Consider the following 21,504-nt stretch of genomic DNA (forward strand, 5'->3'; position numbering starts at 1 on the left):
TTTAATTTATCTTTATTGCTAAAGTATTACAGGTGTCCCACTTTTTCCCCCATTGACCCCCTCCACATCGCTCACAATCCCACCCCCCAGGCCTTCACTCCATTATTGTCTGTGTGTTCATGAGTTATGCATATACTCAAATAACTTCTTTAGTTAATCTCTTCCCACCTCCCAACCCCGTCCCTATTCCATCTGAGATATGACCATCAGCTGCATGCTTCAATGTCTCTTGGTCTATTTTGTTTGTCAGATTCTTTTGTTCATTACCTTCTTAAAGAAGACACTTCAACATTTCATATAATACTGGTTTGGTGGTGATGAACTCCTTTAGCTTTTTCTTATCTGTGAAGCTCTTTATCTGACCTTCAGCTCTAAATGATAGCTTTGTTGTAGGTTCTTGCTTTTCATCATTTTGAATATTTCTTGCCACTCCCTTTTGGCCTGCAAAGTTTCGGTTGAGAAATCAGGTGACAATCTTATGGGAGCTCCCTTGTAGGGAACTAACTGCTTTTCTCCTGCTGCTTTTAAGATTCTCTTTGCCTTTAAGCTTTAGCATTTTCCTTATGTGTCTCGGTGTGGGCCTCTTTGGGTTCCTCTTGTTTGGGACCCTCTGTGCTTCCTGGACTTGTAAGTCTATTTCTTTCCCCAGGTAGGGGAAGTTTTCTGTAATTATTTTTTCAAATAGCTTATCAATTTCTTGCTCTCTTTTCTCTTCTTCTGGCACCCCAATAATACAAATGTTGGACCTCTTGAAGTTGCCCCAGAGGCTCCTTATACAATCTTCATATTTCTGGATTCTTTTTTCTTTGCTCTTCTGGTTGGGTGTTTCTTGTTCTCTCTGTTCCAAATTGCTGATTTGATTCTGAGCGTCCTCTACTCTACTGTTGATTCCCTATAAATTATTCTTCATTTCAGTTCATATAGCCTTAATTTCATATTGTTCAGTTCAAATAGATCAGTTGTTTTCGCAATACTCTAACTAATATGGTTGAGAATCCTTATAAACAAAATTCTGAACTCTGTATCTGTTAGCTTGCTTGGATTTATTTCATTAAGTTCCTTTTCTAGAGATTTCTTCTGTCCTCTCCTTTGTGACATGTTTCTTTGCCTCCACATTTTGGCTGCTTCCAGGTGTTTGTTTCTATGTATTAGGTAGAGCTGTTATGTCTCCTGGAACTTGTGGAGTGGCTTTGTGTAGGAGGTGTCCTGTAGGGTCCAGTCACCTGAGCTGTGCCTTCTAGGTGCTCCCCTGCGTGGGTTGTGTGCACTGTCCTGTTGTAGTTGAGCCTTGGTTGCTGTTGGCATCACTGGGAGGAATTGACCCCCAGGCCAATCAGCTGTGAGGACCAGCTGCAACTACAGCCAAAGATCTGCTATACTGGAGACACCCCTATGGAGAAGGATTTACTTCAGGGGGGCTTTGGTGTTCACCAAGTGCACCCCTTGAGTGTCACTCGTGGATGTGGTAGGGTTGTAATCCAGCATGGTTGAGTCTGACCACTGTCTCTGAGGCTTTCTGGGGGGCTGCCAAGTCAGCCTCTGACAGTGCCTTGCCCAGGGCTACCCAGCATGAGCTACACAGCAAACTGTAGTTGGCTGCTATTTGTGCTGGGCTTGGTGTTGTCCAGGAAAGGCCAAGCTATGAGCCAATGCAGGCTGCCACTAGTGCCAGGCCTAGGGCCCCTTATCAAGACATATGAGGCACATTGATGCTTGTTTGCGAGACTTTAGAAAAATCCTAAGCATAAGGCTTGAGAGGTCACTTGCATAGAATAGCCACTGGAAATGGCTTGGATGAACTTGCAGGTGGGAAGGGATGGGGCCTCCGGGAATCACGGGGTGGGGCCAAAGGTGTCAGCCCGGTACTGGACATTCACATATGGCTCCTGCCTGCTGGCTGTGTGGGTGGAGGGCTTGCCAAAGGAGCAATGGCCTCTGCCAGCTCTTCTGCCTGGGAAAAACCTGCCCCTCCAGCTCTCATCCCAATTTCAGGCAGGTTAGTTCCTCCCTAAGTGTCCCAGATTCCTTTCAAGCTGCTCCCTGGCACTGGAGCTCAAAGGGAGCATGTCTGAGTCCATGTGTAGGCACTTTAAGAGGAGCTGCCTGGGACTCCCACACCCTCTGTAACTCTCAGTGACAGTCCCTGCTGGTTTTTACAGCCTGAAGTTGTGGGGGTTTCTCTTCCTGGCTCTGGAGCCCTGGACTGGGGGACATGATATGGGGCTGGCACCCCTCACTCCTCCAGGAAACCTCCACCTCCAAGATGTCCCTCCTGGGTTTAAACCGTGGCACCAGGTGTGGGCCCACGGCGAGTCTCGGATTCAGTCCTGATCTGCCCGCATCTCCCCTCCAACTGGTCTCAGTCCTTCTTCAGCTCCCTGGTTGTAGGGGTTCTGTTCAGCCAGATTTCAGGAGGTTTTGAGTGATGGTGATTCTGTATTTTAGTTGTCATTTTAATGTGGCTGTGGGAGGCGGCAGCTGTTACCTACGCCGCCATCTCGTTTTCTCTAATTAATGTATTTTCAATAGACAAAAATCTCCTCATTGTAAGTCATAGTCATTGACCTCTTTGTCTCCCTCCGGGAGTCTATTGTGATGTGAATGTTATTAAGTTATCAGTCCTTATAACCTGGTGAATAAGCCCTTGTTAATAATGTAGAATGTCTCCTTTTAGTTTTTCTTATATTTGGAAAATAGAGATTTTAAAATTGGCAATATTTTAAAAAGTCATAAGAACAATGACTTATTGAGAACAATGGTTTATTGAGTTCCATAATCAATTTCTTGTTAATTTTGATTATTTGTCAGTGTATTTATGAATTCAGGTATTTCTTAGACTTACAAATTTTTTATTTCATTTCAAAGATAGGACTTGTCTAGAAACTTGTAAATCAGAGTTCTTTTCATGGATTTTTTAAAAAGATGTAATTTATTTATAAATGTATTAGAGTAAAAAGCAATGATTGTCTATAAATAACAAAACCTAAAGCAGCAAGTAAAAGATTCGATGATAATAAGTAATTCATCTCCAACTTCCTCCTTGACCCTTACACAAAAACCCACTCTGCCCTCACGTACCGGTGTCAAGCAATAATGGAAATTTTGCCCTCAGGTCTACCGTATTCTTCCCCAGACTCCCCTCTTCTCCTTCATAGCTGTCGGAGCCGGGATAGAAAACCCAGCCTCCAGCTCTCCCTTACCACAGGACTCCCAGTGCAGCTCACACAGCAGAGCAGATATGTGGCTGAAAAGAAAACTGACACCTACTATGAAGGGCTCCTTGTGGATGACTGGGATCAAATTTTTTTTAATGGCCTCATATCCATTTCCACACAGGGACTTCTCATACCTCAATTCAGGGAGTGACCTGAAAACTTCCTCCCACACTGAATGGACTGATAAAGACATCAAGACTAGACAAAGAATAAATGACAGGACCAGACCGGAACACCTGTACTAGAGCAGAGCAGAGCTTAGCTGTGTAGCCTGAAAGGGAATTCATCCAGGGTAGCCTCACCCCAGGGCCCCCTCAGAGCCACAGTGCTTCACAATTCAGAAGTAGCACAATAGAGCTGCTTCCACATCGATGCAGCTTCATCATTCTCCTGTAAAAACACTGAGCTTCTCAACAGCCATGCTATTCTCCCAGCCATGCTGTAACACCATTGAGTTATTTTCAATGAATGAAGTCTCCTTTTCACCGCACCCCAACTTAAGGTCTTCAGCTGGCATTGAATTGAAGACAATGACCATCAGTTAACAGACACTAGATACCAGAGCCAGACTCAGACCCCATCCCCATCTCCATAGCAGACCCAAAATGAAAAGCTAACCCCTAGACCCAAAGCCAGACACTGGACCATGAATGCCAGACACTAGATGCCAGAGACTGTCTGACACAAGACACCATATGTCAGACCTGGCGATGTAGCTGCACATGGACCCCACACAGGAATCCAGGAAACCAGCCTCACCCAACCAGAATCCAGACACCAGACAAAGAGCCAGATCCAGTTCAACCTAAACACCACAGACACTGGAGTCAGAACTCAGATCCATGATTAGGAACCCAGATCTTTTAAGTGGGTGCTGGACACCAGATACCAGTTACCAGATGCAAGATGCCAGACACAGGAGCTGAACCACAGACTCCAGACCCTTGCACTGTCAAGAGGACTCTAGAGCAGGGACCCAGGACCCTAAGCTTAAAATCTAACCCTGGGGGTGGAGTGGGTCAATGGGGGGGGGAATAGGACATTTGTAACACTTTCAACAGTAAAGATAAATTGGGGGGGAAATAAAAGCAAGGAATGCAAAACAAAACCCAATTGAAAGACATTTAGAAATCTTTTTTTAAATTGACTTAATTTCATCAATAAACTTATTTGTCATTAAAAAAATTAATAACCCAACCACTAAAATATTAACCCACAACTCTATACCGGTAAAGCCCTGACCACTGAAATGTCAAACAAATATAACCATGAAACTTTACTGTACAAAACATCGTGAGATTAAATAAAGCATGAGACTCTGGGCACCAGATGAATGAGGCTGATGCCAGTGATATACACTCTACAGTTTTACATTGAACTTTTTTCTAAGTTAAAAGAGTGCACACTAAAATAATCATAAAATTTAATTCAACTAATCACAGATCATCAAAAAACTGGAGTGGTTCCCTCCTATGAGTTTGTTTGTTTGAATCCTCACCAGAGGATATTTTTTCCATTGCATTTCAGAAAGAGTGTGGTGGGGGACAGACCGGGGCCAGGGATCGAGCATGCAACCACAACTGAGCATGCCCCCTTGGCTGGAATCCAACCCGGGGCCCTTCAGTCCATGGATCAACACTCTAACCACTGAAACAAATCAGCTAGGGCCTCTCCTATAAGTTTTAGAAGGTGGTTTTTCTATGCCAAACTAGAAATCTGAGCTCCAAAATAGCACATTCCTCTTTGTAAAACTGTATATCTAACCTAAGCCATCTTGTTTTCAAATTTGGAAGCTTACAAATATATATTTTACGTTGCAAATTATGAATAAAATAAACCTTCAAGTTATTTTTAATGCTCCTTCCCCAATAAGAACTTACTATTTGAACATTCAGAGACATTAAGCCTTTAAGTTCACAGAACTGGGCCCCTTTTATACAAAGGCTTCTGCTCAACTAAGGTAATTTCTGCAAGAGGATCCTTAAGAATAAGTTGTCGAGCATAAGATGCATAAATAAATATTTCTTATAGATACAAACAGAAGTTGAACATATAATCAATGAAAAGACCCAATAGCAATGAAACTGATAAAAAGCCTAGCCACAACCTTAACAAGAATATGCAGGATCTGCACGAATGAGGATTTAAAATGTTACCCACAAAAAAGGAACTTGAACAAATAAATGAAGAGCACCTTACATCTATAAGTTCAATTTACCAGGAAGACCCAATTTCAATGCACCTAATTACATAACGGAAATTATATAGAACAGAGCTACCAAAATAGAAAGTGTCATAATCATATTACGAGACCTAACACACCACTCTCATTCAGGAATAGAGCAATCCTCTTTCAGACCAATAGATTCCCACACAAAAAATTAGTAAGTAAAAGAGAAAATAAAACAATGTGAGCACAACATAAATTTAACTTTTCCTGCTGACCTGCGCTGTTATTCCCAACATGCGCTAGAGATGGCAGCAGAGAAGCACACGTGGAACAGTTTTTAAAGTGACCATATTGTACTTTATATAAAGCAAATTTCAAGAAATTGCAAAGTGGGAAACACTATGAAGGTTCCTCAAAAAATTAGAAATGGAGCTGCCTCTTGACCTAGTGATTCCACTCCTAGGAATGTATCCTAAGAACCCTAAAACATTCATCAGAAAGAATATATGTACCCCTATGTTCATAGCAGCGCAGTTTACAATAGCTAAGATCTGGAAACAGCCCAAGCGCCCATAAGTAGATGAGTGGATAAAAAGCTGTGGGACATTCACACCATGGATACTACGCAGCTGTAAAGAAGAAGGATCTCGTACCCTTTGGGACAGTATGGATGGACCTGCAGAATATTATGCTAAGTGAAATAAGCCAGGCAGAGAAAGACAAATATCACATGATCTCGCTTATACGTGGAATCTAAAGAACTTAATAAACTGATGAACAAAACAGATTCAATGACATGGAAGCATAGATGAGACTGATGAATGTCAGGGATGGAGGAGGGCAGGTGGGTGGAGGGGGAGAGAGTAACCAAAGAATTTATGTGCATATATGCAGAACCCAAGGACATGGACAATGGGGGGGAGAGGGACTGGGGAGGGGGAAGGGACGTGGTGGAGCGGGTCATTGGGGAGAAAAAAAGGACATCTGTAATATTGTAAACAAAAATAAAATTAAAAAAATAAAAATAAATAAATTACATAAAGTATGTTTCTTGAGCTCATTGCAGTTAATCTGAAAATCAATAATAAAAGGGAAGTAGAGAGTCCTTTAAATCTGAAATTATGAAATACACTTCCAAATAACTCCATACAAAAAATCACAATTGCAGTTAGGAAATAATTTGAATTGAGTGACAGTACAAATAGTGGCTACCACAGGCAGATCATTCAGCTTCCAAAATGATCAAAGGTTCAAAGTCAGTGGTTCTCAACGAAAGGAGATTTTGAAATGTGTGGAGATAGTTGAGATTGTCATGAGGGTGGTTGGTAAGAGAGGGTGTTACCTGCATACATAAAATGGAGCTAATGCCTGGCCGGGCATGGCTCAGTGGTTCAGCATTGACCTAGGATCCAGGGCATTGCAGTTCGATTCCGGCTCAGGGCACATGCCTGGCTTTTGGGCTTGATCCTCAGCAGGGGGCATGCAGGAGGCAACCAATCAATGACGACTCTGTCATCATTGATGTTTCTATCTCTTTCTCCCTCTTCTTTCCTCTCTCCGAAATCAATAAAGATACATATTTCTTTTTAAAAAAGAAAGAATATAGAGCTAATGAATGTTAATAAGATCCAAATTCAATGCAATTAACATAATGATCAGAGCATATATGCATATAAGTTCTTTGATTAATCTCAATGCAGAGGACAATGCCCCACAACAAAGAATTATCTGGCCCAAAAGGTCAATGGTACAGAGAATGAGAAACCATTCTCTGTGTGGAGCATGATGAAGGGTCAAATTCAATAGAGACGTCATGTCAGCTTCCATCCTAGATCTGAAACAATGCCTCTCTTTGAACAGGCAGCACCGAAGCTTAAACCTGAAGAACAAAGACGCAGCCAGCCCCCTGCAAAGATTAGAGAGGAGCTTCCCAGGCAGAGGAGACGCCCCTAAAGGCTCTGGAGGCGAGGCAGGCCTGGCACCTCAGCAGGCTGCTCGCGCTGATCGGCCACAGGAGGCGTCTCATGGTCAAGCTCCTTTTCATTGCTCATAGGTCACTCTTTCATAGCTGTTTCCTAATGATACTTAGAATCAATCAACTTACTCCTTTATTCTTATTTTTTTAATTTATCTTTATCGTTGAAAGTGTTACAGATTCCCCCCCCTTTTCCCCATTGATCCTTTCCACCCCCCATTCACCTTCCCCACACTGTCGTCTGTGTCCGTGGGTTACGCATATAAGCATATAAGTCCTTTGATTAATCTCTCCCCCACTCCCCAACCTCTGCCTTCCCTCTGAGATCCCTCAGTCTGCTCCATGCTTCTGTGTCTCTGGATCTATTTTGTTCCTCAGCCTATTCTGTTTATTAGATTTCACATATGAGTGAGATCATGTAAAACCAAATCAGGAGGAATCAGAAAACCTGAATAGGCCAATAACAACCGATGAAATCAAAGCAGCAATAAAAAAAACTCCCAGCAAACAAAAGCTCTGGTCAGATGGCTTCACAGGGGAGCTTTCTAATTAAGTTATAGGGTTAGATAGTTTATTAAAATTTTTTCTTGCTTTTTGAGGTAAGCCGGTAGTGCTATAAATTTTCCTCTCAGGACTGCTTTCACTGTGTCCCTTAGATTTGAGGTTGTTGTGTGTTCATTTTCATTTCTTTCCAGGAAGTTTTGTATTTTTCTTGATCTTAATGGTAGCTCATTCGTTGTTTAATAATGTTATTTAGCCTCCATGTGTTTGAATGTTTCTGAGTGTTTTTACTGCATCTTACTCTTTTAGATTCCAGAACTCACCATCTAAAGTTTTCTCTTTCAAAATGTCGACATTTGCAATATCGTGGGTTCCTCAGATAACCTACATGTGGCACAATGTTACTTACAAAATACTTCTGGTTTCTAGAACACCATGGGTCCATGCCCTAAACTCATTTAACCTTAAGAATCTTGTTACTATTCTATTCAAACATAAATGAATTTATCACTAAAAAAATAGATTTTTTTCTAACTCTTCAAATTACCTCATTTATTTTCTTACAAGCTTTAACTATGTTATGTTTTATATAATTAAAATAATGTAATTATTATTATTGCATGATAGTTTATTTTCCTTGATAACTCATGAGAATCAACTTAAAAGTTATTACAAATAAGATGCAAAATTAAATATCCTTTATACAATAGCCACAAAACTAATAAAATTCCTGGGAATAAACTTAACAAGAAAAGAAGCTGCACTGAGGATTACAGTGGTGGTGACATTAATGGCATTATCTATAAATACACTCACCTAAATTGAAAAGCTAAGAAGGAAACATAAATATAATATATATTTATATTTGATGTAATATGGACAGCTTCAGATTCTAATAAACAAGGAATATCGCTGATGAAAATAACAAAAAAATAAACCTAAAAAGAATATACACAATCTGTCCTGGCCGGGCATGGCTCAGCAGTTGAGCATTGACCTAGGATACAGGAGATCGAGGTTCGATTCCTGGTCATGGCACATGCCCTGGTTGCAGGCTCGATCTCCAGTCGGGGGCATGCAGGAGACAGCCAATCAATGGTGACTCTCTCATCATTGATGTTTCTCTCTCTCTCTCTCCCCCTCTCCCTTCCTCTCTCTGAAATCAATGAAAAAATATATATATTTTTTAAAAGAATATACACTATCTGTATGAACAAAATTTTTTTTGAAATATATCTTTATTGATTTCAGAGAGAGGAAGGGAGGGGGGGAGAGAGAGAGAGAGAGAGAGAGAGAGAGAAAGAGAGAAACATCAATGATGAGAGAGTCATTGATCAGCTGCAGCCCACAACCCGGGCATGTGCCCTGATGGGGAATCAAACCCCATTCTCTTGGATCCTAGGTCGATGCTAAACCACTGAGCCACACGTGGGTGGGCTGAACAAAAATTTAAAATGCTACCCACATAATGGAAACTTGAATAACTGGAAAGTAACATCTTGTTCTTAGATAGAACAACATAATGATGTTAATTTCCCAAATTTGTCTATAAATTTAATATGATCTACATTAAAATATCAGAATGAGCCTGGCAGATGTGGCTCAGCCATTAAGCATCGACCTAGGATCCAGGAGAGTCTGAGTTTCGATTCTGGGTCAGGGCATATGCCTGGGGTGTAGGCTCAATCCCCAGCAGGGGGCATGCAGGAGACAGCTGATCAATGACTCTCTTTCATCCTTGATGTTTCTATCTCTCTCTCTCCCTCTCTGAAATCAATAGACATAGTTTAAAAAAAAAAAAAATCAGAATGATTTTTAAAAGTATAACATGCTCAATTTAAATTCACCTGTTAAAATAAGAAAGAATTGAAAGGAAAATTCTATCAAGCACAGTAATGAATAGAAGCTTGCCCAACCAGATATAGCAATGTATCACATTACGAAGCTACAGTAATTAAAAGAGTTGGGTAATGTCCTGTGAATAGACAAATTGATGGAACAGAAGTTCCAGCAACAGACTCAAATCCATATGGAAATTTTGCATGATAAATATGCCTCTTTAGATAATTGGGAAAATATGAATTATATAATAAATTATGAGGGACAACTGAATAGAAAAAATATTGAACCCCTATATCATACCCTCCACCAAAATCAATTCCTTAGGAATTGTAATTGCCACTCACAGTTAATAGAAAACACTGGGAGCTATCTGAAATAGAAGGATACAAAGAGATTGAAAGTGAAAGAATATAAAAAGATATATGATGAAAACATGAACTAAATAAAAATTGTGTAATGACATACAGTAGACTTGAAGGCAGAAAGCATTACTAGAACTAAAGAAGAGTACTTCATATCAATAACTTCCTTTTCCCAGGTAGTTCCAAATTCACATACATTTCATTACATAGGGCAAATTATATAGAACAGAATTCCAATAAAAAATAGACAGTTATAATCATGATACATTTAAAACACGCCTCATTAAGGACAGTGAATACCACTTTTAGAATCAACCGACTCCCACTAAAATATGAGTACTGATATAAAGAACTTAGCATGAGCAGCAAACCACATTCCACATTCATAGTATTCACTACATCCACCCATTTTTGCTGGTGGCCTACACTAAGGTGCTATTTCCCAGACGCACAGGAGATGGCAGCACTTGGAACACTTGGAACTTTTTTTTTTTTTTAATTTCTTTTTTTTTTTTTAACTTTTTATAATTTTTATTTTTGTTTAAAGTATTACAGATGTCCCCTTTTCTCCCCAATGACCCATTCCTCCCCGGTTCCTTCCCCCTCCCCGGTCCCTCTCCCCACCATTGTCCGTGTCCTTGGGTTGTGTATATGTGCATATAAATTCTTCGGTTACTCTCTCCCCCCCCACCCCCCCGCCCTCCTCCATCCCTCTGACATTTGGTCAGTCTCAACTATGCTTCCATGTCATTGAATCTATTCTGCTCGTCAATTTATTAAGTTCTTTAGATTCCAGGTATAAGCGAGATCATGTGATATTCTTCTTTCGCTGCCTGGCTTATTTCACTTAGCATAATATTCTCCACGACCATCCATACTGTCCCAAAGGGTACGAGCTTCTTCTTCTTTACAGCTGCGTAGTATTCCATGGTGTGAATGTCCCACAGCTTTTTAATCCACTCATCTACTGATGGGCACTTGGGCTGTTTCCACATCTGAGCTATTGTAAACTGCACTGCTATGAACATAGGGGTGCATAAATACTTTCTGATGAATGTTTCAGGATTCTTAGGATACATTCCTAGGAGTGGAATCACTGGGTCAAACGGCACCTCCATTTTTAATTTTTTGAGGACCCTCCACACTGTTTTCCACAGTGGCTGCCCCAGTCTGCATTCCCACCAGCAGTGCACCAGGTTCCCCTTTCCCCACACCCTCGCCAGCACATGTCGTTTGTTGATTTGTTGATGGAGCCATTCTGACAGGTGAGAGGTGACACCTCATTGTGGTTTTAATTTGCATCTCTCTGATGATTAGGGACGTGGAGCATTTTCTCATGTGTCTCTTGGCATCTGTATGTCCTCTTTGGAGAAGTGTCTATTCAGGCCCTTTCCCCATTTCTTAATTGGGTTGTTTGTCTTCCTCTTGCTGAGTGCTATGAGTTCTTTGTCCACTTTGGAAATTAGCCCCTTATCAGATGCATCCTTGGCAAATACGTTTTCCCAGACCGTGGGGTTCCTTTGTATTTTGAGGCTGTTTTCTTTTGCTGTGCAGAAGCTTTTTAGTTTGATGTAGTCCCAGATGTTTATTTTTTCCTTTGTTTCTCTTGCCCTAGGAGATGGATCAGTGAAAAGTCCACTGTGTGGGATGCCTGTGACTTTACTGCCTATGTTTTCTTCCAGGATTTTTATGGTTTCGTGACTTACATTTAAGTCTTTTATCCATTTTGAGTTTATTTTTGTGTATGGAGAAAGTTGGTGGTCGAGTTTCATTTTTTTGCATGTATCTGTCAATTTTCCCAGCACCACTTATTGAAGAGACTGTCCTTACTCCATTGGATGCTCTTGCCTCCTTTGTCAAATATTAACTGACCATAATGGCGTGGGTCTATTTCTGGGGTCTTTATTCTGTTCCATTGATCTGTATGCCTGTTGTTGTACCAGTACCAGGCCGTTTTGATTACAGTGGCTTTGTCATACAGTTTGAAGTCTGGTAATGTGATCCCTCCCACTCTGTTCTTTTTTCTCAAGATGGCTGCAGCTATTTGGGCTCTTCTTTGGTTCCATATAAATTTTTGAAATGTTTGTTCTAGGTCTGTGAAATATGCTGTTGGTATTTTCATAGGAATTGCATTAAATTTATAAATTACTTTGGGTAGTATGGACATTTTAATGATATTAATTCTTCCAATCCATGAGCATGGTATATTCTTCCACTTGTTTAAATCTTCCTCTATTTCTTTTTTCAGTGTCACGTAGTTTTCTGAGTACAGGTCTTTTACATCGTTGGTTAAGTTTATTCCTAGGTATTTTATTTTTTTAGTTGCAGTGGTAAATGGTATTGCTTTTTTAGTTTCTCTCTCTGAAAGTTCATTGTTGGTGTATAAGAATGCCATTGATTTCCGGATGTTGATTTTGTATCCAGCTACCTTGCCAAATTTGTTTATCAAATCTAGTAGTACTTTGATGGAGTCTCTAGGGTTTTCTATGTACAGTATCATGTCATCTGCAAATAATGACAGTTTTACTTCCTCCTTTCCAATTTGGATACCTTTTATGTTTTCTTCCTGTCTGATGGCTATGGCAAGGACTTCCAGTACTATGTTGAATAAGAGGGTGAAAGTGGACATCCCTGTCTTGTTCCAGTTTTTAATGGAAATGGTTTGAGTTTTTGCCCGTTGAGTATGATGTTGGCTGTAGGTCTGTCGTATATGGCCTTTATTATGTTGAGGTATGATCCCTCTATTCCCACTTTGCTGAGAGTTTTTATCAGAAATGGGTGCTGGATTTTGTCGAATGCTTTTTCTGTGTCTATTGATATGATCATATGATTTTTGTCCTTCATTTTGTTTATGTGATGCATCACATTTATTGATTTGCAGATGTTGTACCAGCCTTGCATCCCTGGAATAAATCCCACTTGGCCATGGTGTATGATCTTTTTAATGTATTGCTGGATCTGGTTTGCTAGTATCTTTGTGAGGATTTTAATATCTATGTTCATCAGGGATATTGGCCTGTAATTTTCTTTCTTTGTAGTGTCTTTATCTGGTTTTGGGATTAGGATGATGCTGGCCTCATAAAAAGAGTTTGGGAGTTTTGCCTCCTCTTGAATTTTCTGGAATAGTTTGAATAGAATAGGTGTTAATTCTTCTTTGAATGTTTGGTAGAACTCGCCTGTAAATCCATCTGGTCCAGGACTTTTGTTTGCTGGGAGTTTTTTGATTACTGCTTTGATTTCATTAGTTGTTATTGGCCTATTCAGGTTTTCTGCCTCTTCTTGATTCAGCTTTGGAAGGTTGTATGCTTCTAGGAATTTTTCCATTTCCCCCATGTTGTCCAATTTGTTAGCATATAGTTGCTCATAATATTTTCTTACAATGCTTTGTATTTCTGTTGGGTCAGTTGTTATATCACCTCTTTCATTTCTGATTTTATTTATTTGGGTCTTCTCTCTTTGTTTCTTAGTGAGTCTGGCTAAAGGTGCATCAATCTTATTTACCTTTTCAAAGAACCAGCTCTTGGTTTCATTGATTTTTTGTATTGTTTCTTTAGTCTCTATGTCATTAATTTCTGCTCTGATTTTTATTATTTCCTTCCTTCTGCTTCCTTGGGGCTTTTCTTGCTGTTCTCGTTCTAGTTCTTTTAGTTGTTGTGTTAGATGGTTCATTAGATCTTTTTCTTGTTTCTTGAGATGGGCCTGTAATGCTATGAATTTTCCTCTCAGGACTGCTTTCGCTGTGTCCCATAGGTTTTGGGTTGTTGTCTGTTCATTTTCATTGCTTTCCATGAAGTGTTTGATTTCTTCCTTGATCTCCTTGGTAACCCATTCATTGTTTAATAACATGCTATTTAGCATCCATGCGCATGAATATTTTTGAGTTTTTTTATAGTGGTTGATTTCTAGCTTCATGGCATTGTGATCCGAGAAGATACTTGATATGATTTCAATCTTCTTATATTTGTAGAGACTTGCCTTGTGCCCTAACATGTGGTCTACTTTTGAGAATGTTCCATGTGCACGTGAGAAGAATGTGTATTCTGGTGCTTTGGGGTGAAATGTTCTGTAAATGTCAATTAAATCCATTAAGTCTAGTGATTCATTTAAGGTCTGCGTTTCCCTGTTGATTTTTTGTCTTGATGACCTGTCCAGTGCTGACAGTGGGGTATTAAAGTCTCCCACTATGTTTGTGTTGCTGTCAATCTCCCCTTTAAAGTCCCCCAAGAAATTTTTTATATATTTAGGTGCTCCTGTATTGGGTGCCTAAATGTTTATAAGGGTTATTTCCTCCTGATGGATTGAACCCTTTAGTAATATGTAGTGACCATCTTTGTCTCTCATTATGGTCTTTATTTTGAAGTCTGTTTTGTCAGAAATAAGAATTGCTACTCCAGCTTTCTTTTCCTTTCCATTTGCATGGAATATTTTACTCCACCCCTTCACTTTTAGCCTGTGTGAGTCTTTTGCTCTCAGGTGGGTCTCTTGTAGACAGCATATATTTGGGTCTTGTTTTCTTATCCATTCAGCTACCCTATGTCTTTTGATTGGACCGTTTATTCCGTTTACATTAAGGTTACTATTGATATCAACTTATTTAATGCCATTTTCCCCCTTTATGCTGATGTACCTTTCTCTCACTATTCCTTCTTTTTTCTTAAAGCAGTCCTTTTAGCATTTCTTGCAATGCTGGTTTCGTGGAACTGAACTCCTTTAGCCTTTTTTTGTCGGGGAAGCTTTTTATTTCACCTTCAAGTTTAAATGATAGCCTTGCTGGATAAAGCAGTCTTGGTTGCATGTTGTTGCTTTTCATTACTTGCAGAACTTCATGCCACTCCCTTCTGGCCTGAAGAGTCTCTGTTGAGAAATCAGCTGTCAGCCTTATGGGGGTTCCCTTGTAGGTCACTGCTTGTCTCTCTCTTGCAGCCCGTAATATTTTCTCTTTGTCCTTGCCATTTGCCATTTTAATTACGATGTGTCTTGGAGTGGGCCTCTTTGGATCCCTCTTGTTTGGGACCCTCTGTGCTTCCTGAATTGGTGTGGCTTTCTCCTAGGGAGAAATTGAATTGGTGTGGCTTTCAGCCTAGGGAAGTTTTCTATAATTATTTCCTCCACCAAGATCTCTATCCCTTGTTCTCTTTCCTCCCCCTCTGGCACTCCTATAATGTGAATGTTGTTTTGCTTAATGTTGTAACGAAGTTCCCTTAGACTGTCCTCACTTTTTTTAAGTTGTTTTGCTTTTTGCTGCTCTGATTGTGTGATTTGTTCTACCTTGTCTTCTAAGTCACTTATTCTATCTTCTGCTTCATTGAGCCTGCTTTTAATTCCTTCCAGTGCATTCTTGATATCGGATACAGCATTCTTTATCTCTGTCTGAGTTTTATTTATGGTATGTATCTCCTTTTTCATATTTTCACTAAGTTCCTCGATCTTATCATCTAGAGTCTTCTTAAGTTCCTTGAACAACTTCATCATCCATACTCTGAACTCCATTTCTGATAGCTTGCTTAACTCCATCTCATCAAAGTCTTTTTCTGGTGATGTTTCCTTGTCTTTAATTTGGGGGTTGTTTCTTTGTCTCCCCATTTTGCTAGGTCTGAGTGTTTGTATCTATATATTAGATATATTTGCTGTCCCCCAGCCTTGTGGGATGGGATTTTGTCTTGTGGGTCTAGTGGAGCCCAGAGGTGTGTTTTCCTTATACCTCTGAGCTCTTTACTCTAGTCATGACCCTCTTGTGGGTGCCCCTTTTGTGGTTTCTTTATGTTCTCCTGTTGTGGTTGGGTCTAGATTGTTGTTGGTCAGTCCTTGGGAGGACCCTTCTCTCAGGTTGGCTAACTGTGTCTCAGCCCCCACCTCGACGTGTAAGCTGTTGTACGGGTGCTGGCAAGGCAGGCCAATGCACAACTAAAATTCCAGGAAACAGAAGGTATTTTACAAAATATCTTGACAGTAATAATGAAAATGACTCATGTGAAATAGAACTGGGAGAGTGAAGGGAGAACACAACACACCCACCCCTGCACACACACATACAGAGAGAAAAAAAGAAAAAAGAAAAAAAAAGGTGCTTAACAAAAACAAAAAAAGAAAAGTAACGCTTAGAGAGAGAGAGATGTATATAGTTGTTGATACTGGTGAAAAATTAGAAACTAATAATAAACTAAAATGTAAAAAATAGAGAAGCTACTGGGAGGTAATAGAAGCAGAGAAAATATTCTGAAAGGAGGGCCAGCAAAGAATTAAGAGCGAGAATAGAAATATGATAGTTGAAAATGAGAAAACAAAAATACAATAAAGAGAATAGGAGAAACTAACAGTCAGACAGGAAGACAGAAGGGAGCCTAATGAAAGAATGAAAGAAAAGTAGGAAAAGAAAAAAGAAACAGAAGAAAAACGTTATGCCAATGGATTGAGAAGAGAGAGAGAGATAAAGCCAGGCAGGGAGGGAGCCCAGTAGGAGATTTGGGGGAAACTATAGAGGGAAGCAGTAAACTTGGCTATAATGATAAAGTCCCAGTCGTTGAGCAGGGATATCAAGAAAGTCTTGATATTAGAAGCAAGGATATAAGAAAACAAAGCAACTATTCAAAACAAAACTGAAAAACAAACAAAGCAAAGCAAAATTCCTTTATAAAAAGGAGAAAAAAGAAAAAAAAATTAGTTAAAAAAAAAGTGTAGAAAAAAAATTTATTATAAAATTTAAAAAAGAAGAAAAATCAAAGTTTTCTCCCTTTTCTTTTCTTCTTAAGGAAAAAAGAGAAAAAATAAGTGAGCCCACAAACAAAAATCAAACAAAAAAGTCCCCAAAACCAAAAAAACACAAAACCATGCAAAAGAAAAAGAAAAACAGCAGAAAAAACAACAACAAAAAAAACGGTAGTCAATCAGGTGAGGTGTTTTTTTTTTCTGGGCAACTTATGTTGTCTGAGGGTCTCTGCTTTGTGTGCTGATTTCAGTTCTCCTGGGAGGTGTTTGTGTATCACCCCAATGTGGGATGCGGTCTAGTTTTGGCTCTGGTGCCCTTAGGTAGATGATTGATCTGAGTCTCTCTGTGGGCCACCTCCCCTTGTCAGCTATTTTGCAATCTTGTAGTTGCCTGGTCTTACTCCAGAGTCTTCTGTAGAGTCTTTAGGGTGCAGGGTGGCTAGTGTAGCCCAGGGTATCACTCCCCCTAGAGGTGTCGCTGTCAGGCACTCACTCTGCGGGGGTTAGTCTCTGCTTCACCGCCAGCTCCTCAGTCCCTACACTGTCCCCTGATCCTAGTTCCCCAGGCTGTGGTCTGCAGCAGCTTCAGATTGATTTCAGCCTGTTGCCTTTTCTGTGTGGGCCGTTTCAGCAGCCTGGGCTCAGTGCGTTTGATTAAAAACACCTTCTGATGAGCCCTTTGCCTGCCCAGCCCCCTGCAGGGGTTTCAGCGTTTCCTCCAGCTCCCAAACAACAGTCCCTGAGAATCTTATTCTTATAAATTCCTCCTCTGAGCTGTTCTCCCTTCCCCCTCAGGACTGTGCCCTGGGGGACGTCTGGGGAGTCAGTGAGCGGTACCCACCCCTTTCCTGTTGGGAGGGGGTGCTCCTGAATGCTGGAGAGGCCGGAGGGGTCCGCCCCTCCCTCCTCAGCTCTGGTTAGCAGGTCGCACCAGGCCCACCCCTCAGACCATCTCCAGTGCAGACCCCGACCCCAGCCTCCGCTGGTCTGTCCGTGCAGTGCCAGCCGGGAAGGTGGGAACTGGTTCCCCGATCAAACTTGCAAAACGCACAAAACAACACACAGGCAGAGAGTCCGCTCTGCAGGGTCCCGCCGCCCTCGCTCTGAGGCACCCAGGGGAGGGGACCCAAAGTCAGCTCCACGCAGCTCCCTGTGCTGCTGGTCTCAGCAAAACTGGGGCAGCTTCATGCGCCACCAGGGCGCCCCTCAGGGCTGGTCGCAGGTCCCAGCCTCCCGGCACCGGGAGCTCAGGGCGGGAGGGCTCCTCCCCTCCCCCGCACCTCGCAGATTCCGTGCTTTTGGGGCTCAACACAATGCCCCTCAGGGAGGCAGAGGGCCCCGTGTGCGGCTGCTCAGCGCAGTCCTCTGGTCCCTCGCCACTTGAGTGCCACAGCCCTAGGGACAGCCTTCCCTATGGCCGGCACCCCGAGCGCCAGACGCTGGTCGCAGCCGCGACTAGAGGCTCTGTTTCCTAGGAAGGCGCCGTCCCCTCCCAGACTCAGCGCGCCCCTGGGATTGCCTGCCCTGTGCGCGGGGCGCTCCTTCCCCTCTTCGCTCTGGGTGTGGGGTCCCCGCTTTTGGATGCCGTCTGCACTCCCGAGGGGAGGGAGCTTTGCCGCCTCCAAGCCTCTGGGCTCGGAGCCCAGCACAGGCTTCAGGGGGTCTCCCCCTTCCTACGCCCCCTCTTACCGGACTCCGTGATGTGTCTTTAGTGCTCCCCACTTGCACTCCATCCACTCAGGTGTGTTTGTCTGGTTTTTTCAAGCTGGTTGTGTAGGATTTTAGGATTAAATCGAGTCCATGGCTGGGAGCGGGGTCGCTCTGCCGCTTCTCACAGTGCTGCCATCTTCTGACCTCCTGGAACATTTTTTAAAGTGACCCTATTTTGCTGTGAAGCAAATTCAAACTAAAAAGGATTAAAATTATATAAAGGATTTTTCTTGCTCTTGTTGTATTTAGTCTAGGAATCAGTAACAAAAGTTAACTAGAAAGTCCTTGTATTTAGAAGTTATGAAATACACTTCTAATTAACCCCCCAAAAAAATCACAATTGGAGTTAGAAAATAATTAGAACAAAATAATAAAAATACTACATAACAAAACTTAAAGAAAAATGTGCAGTCTTAATCACATATTAGGAAAAGAGAAAAGCTGAAAATTTGCAATTTTTACATGCATCCTAAGAACCTAAAAATAGTAAATTAAATCCATGGAAGTAGAAGAAAGGAAATGTGCATGACAGTCGTCTGGAAGGCTGTGTACTTAACACGAAAGCAGTTTTTACCTCTTGGGGTAGGATTATTGAATTAATTTTATTTTTCTGTAAGGTTTAAGTAAGCTGCAACAAGCAAAGCCACTTTCATTTTTTAAAACAAGTACTAGAGGAAAACATGGGATAGTTTTAAAAATTTTAATAACCTAAATTGTTGTGGTGACAACACCAGAAACCCTTTCTTTGCTCATCCAGTTTGGTCTCTTGACAGTCAAGGGGGGGAAATTCTTTTAAATTGCTTAGCCCAACATCACTCCTTTTCTAGCTTGCACTTCTCTTTGTGTGCAATTGCGGTAGTTCTGATATTGGAAACTCCTAAGCTTTTGACCTCTACAATTGACCTGAGCCTGGGTCTGCCATTTACAAGCAATGCTCTTTTGGACATGGAGCAAACCTCTCGGAGTCTTTGTTTTGTTACTAATAAATTTCTCGTTTTTATATTTACAACATTCATTGCTGAAGGACCTAAGCTTAAGACTGACTCTGCTCCTGAGAGCATGTAAGGTTGGACCTCAAATGGTCAAGTAAACTGGAATCAGAAGTTGTGCACTGCCTGGCCAGGCGTGGCTCAGTGGTTGAGTGTCGACCTAGGATCCAGGAGATCAAGGTTCGATTCCAAGTCAGGACACATGCCTGGGTTTTGGGCTTGGTCTTCAGCAGGGGGCGTGCAGGAGGCAGACAGTCAATGATGACTCTCTCATCAGTGATGTTTCTATCTCTCTATCTCCCTCTCCCTTCCTCTCTCTGAAATCAATAAAGATATAATTTTTTTAAAAAAAGTTGTACACTACTAAATCTGGTGTATGGCCTAAAGGATGTGCTACCAGAAAGGTGGTCCCACAGGAAGTGCTCAGTTAACTGGGCACCTGAGACTGTACCCCAGAAACAGTTGGGGAACCCTTTTCTGGTCTTCGCAGTCTGGCTGTCCCTGCTTCCTGCCCCCCTCACTTCAGGCCCCGCCCACCACACTGCTCATCTAATTTTCTCTAGGCTCCATCGCTCACCTAACTTTTGTTCTGGCCCTAGGTCTCCCAACCAGGCCTACCGCTTGCATCGACACACTTCAATTGATGTCAACCTCCATACTCGCTTGACGTGTAAGCTTGTGATGGGCAGTTAGGCAGACATGAACAGAGCAAGGGCGATGAGCCAGATACACAACATCATCATTGTGGAAAGCCCTGGGAGCCTAGCAAAGGGCAATTGTAGGTTGTGACCTCCCCCCAGGGTGGCCTTTCCTTTCCTAGCAGATTGTGGTTGGGACCCCATGACCTTTCCTCCCTAGAGATAACATCTAGGCCTCAGCCCTGTTTCAGGTCCAGGCCCAGAAAAGCAGTAAAACCAGCCACAGCTGACTTCAGGACCAGCTGCACTGTATGATGGCCCCTGCCCTGGGGCCAACCAGTCAACCAGTGGAGACCACAATCCTGAAAGGACACATTGGGATACCTGCTAAATATTATAATGAAATTTTCCCCAGAGACCTCCCCTGAAATCGCCTCCCTTAAAACCACTATGATCGAGAACTCCTCCCTGGAGCAGCCCACACCTACATCTTTGCCTTTGCCTTTCCCTTTCCCTTCCCTTTCCTTTCTCTCCAACCCCCACCCAGACACATTAGCATTAGCTTCCTCACTCCCAAGCCCCAAGGGCCCTTCCTTTGCCTCTATAACTTGTTCCCTAAGCCCATTTCTTCTAGAAATTATTTCTTCTACCTCTGTAATTTTATCAAATGTCCTCTTATAGTTCAGGTCTTGGCTCTGAGTTCTTTCCTAACCAGAACCCAAGTACCGAGTTTGCTGAACCCAGGTTTGGTCTTACCCCATGAGCCTAACACCTGGTGCTGTTCCTCTGCCTACAACACGCTGAGCAGCTCGGCCAGGACAAGCTTCTCAACTCAAGTACCAGGCTGCTGTTGGCCTCAAGTTCAGCCCTGACTCACACCTTTGTCCGGGCCCAGCCTCTGGCCGCAGGACCAGACCCACCTCTCATGCTTTACTTTAGTTTTTAGTCGTCCATTTAAATGAACACATCCAGGAAGCAGGTGTAGTTGTGGACATGAAATTTAATGAAGAAATAAATTAATCATGTAGGCTTTATTAACTTAAGAAACATTCTGGCCCGGCCGGGCGTGGCTCAGCGGTTGAGTATTGGCCGAGGATCCAGGCAATCGGGGCTCGATCCCCTGTCAGGGCCGTGCAGGCGGCAGCTGAACAATGACTCTCTCATCATTGATGTTTCTGTCTCTCGCTCCCTCTCCCTTCCTCTCTCTGAAATCAATAAAAATACATTTAAAAAAAAATAAAAATAAAGATCGGGCCCTCCTGGCCAGTGTGGCTCACCTGTTTGAGCATCATCCCAGCACCGAGAGGTGGCCAGTTCCATTCCAGGTCAGGCACAGGCCCCGCGGAGGGTGTGCAGGAGGGAGGCGAGCGATGTTTCATGAATGTTTCTGTCCCCCT

The 21,504-nt window shown here is 42.0% G+C and overlaps 1 long non-coding RNA gene across 1 annotated transcript in view; it reads right to left on the bottom strand.

Annotated features, from left to right (window-relative positions):
* The window catches only part of LOC107545377 (uncharacterized), a 29,694-nt gene extending 11,082 nt beyond the window's left edge, over positions 1-18,612 (bottom strand). The window contains exon 1 of the long non-coding RNA XR_015715623.1: positions 18,460-18,612. This is a non-coding gene — a long non-coding RNA (uncharacterized LOC107545377). The remainder of the gene's footprint in view (positions 1-18,459) is intronic.
* Between the last annotated feature and the right edge of the window lie 2,892 nt (positions 18,613-21,504).

Source organism: Miniopterus natalensis, chromosome 14, assembly GCF_054644295.1.
Source record: "Miniopterus natalensis isolate mMinNat1 chromosome 14, mMinNat1.hap1, whole genome shotgun sequence".
NCBI classification, from domain to species: domain Eukaryota; kingdom Metazoa; phylum Chordata; class Mammalia; order Chiroptera; family Miniopteridae; genus Miniopterus; species Miniopterus natalensis.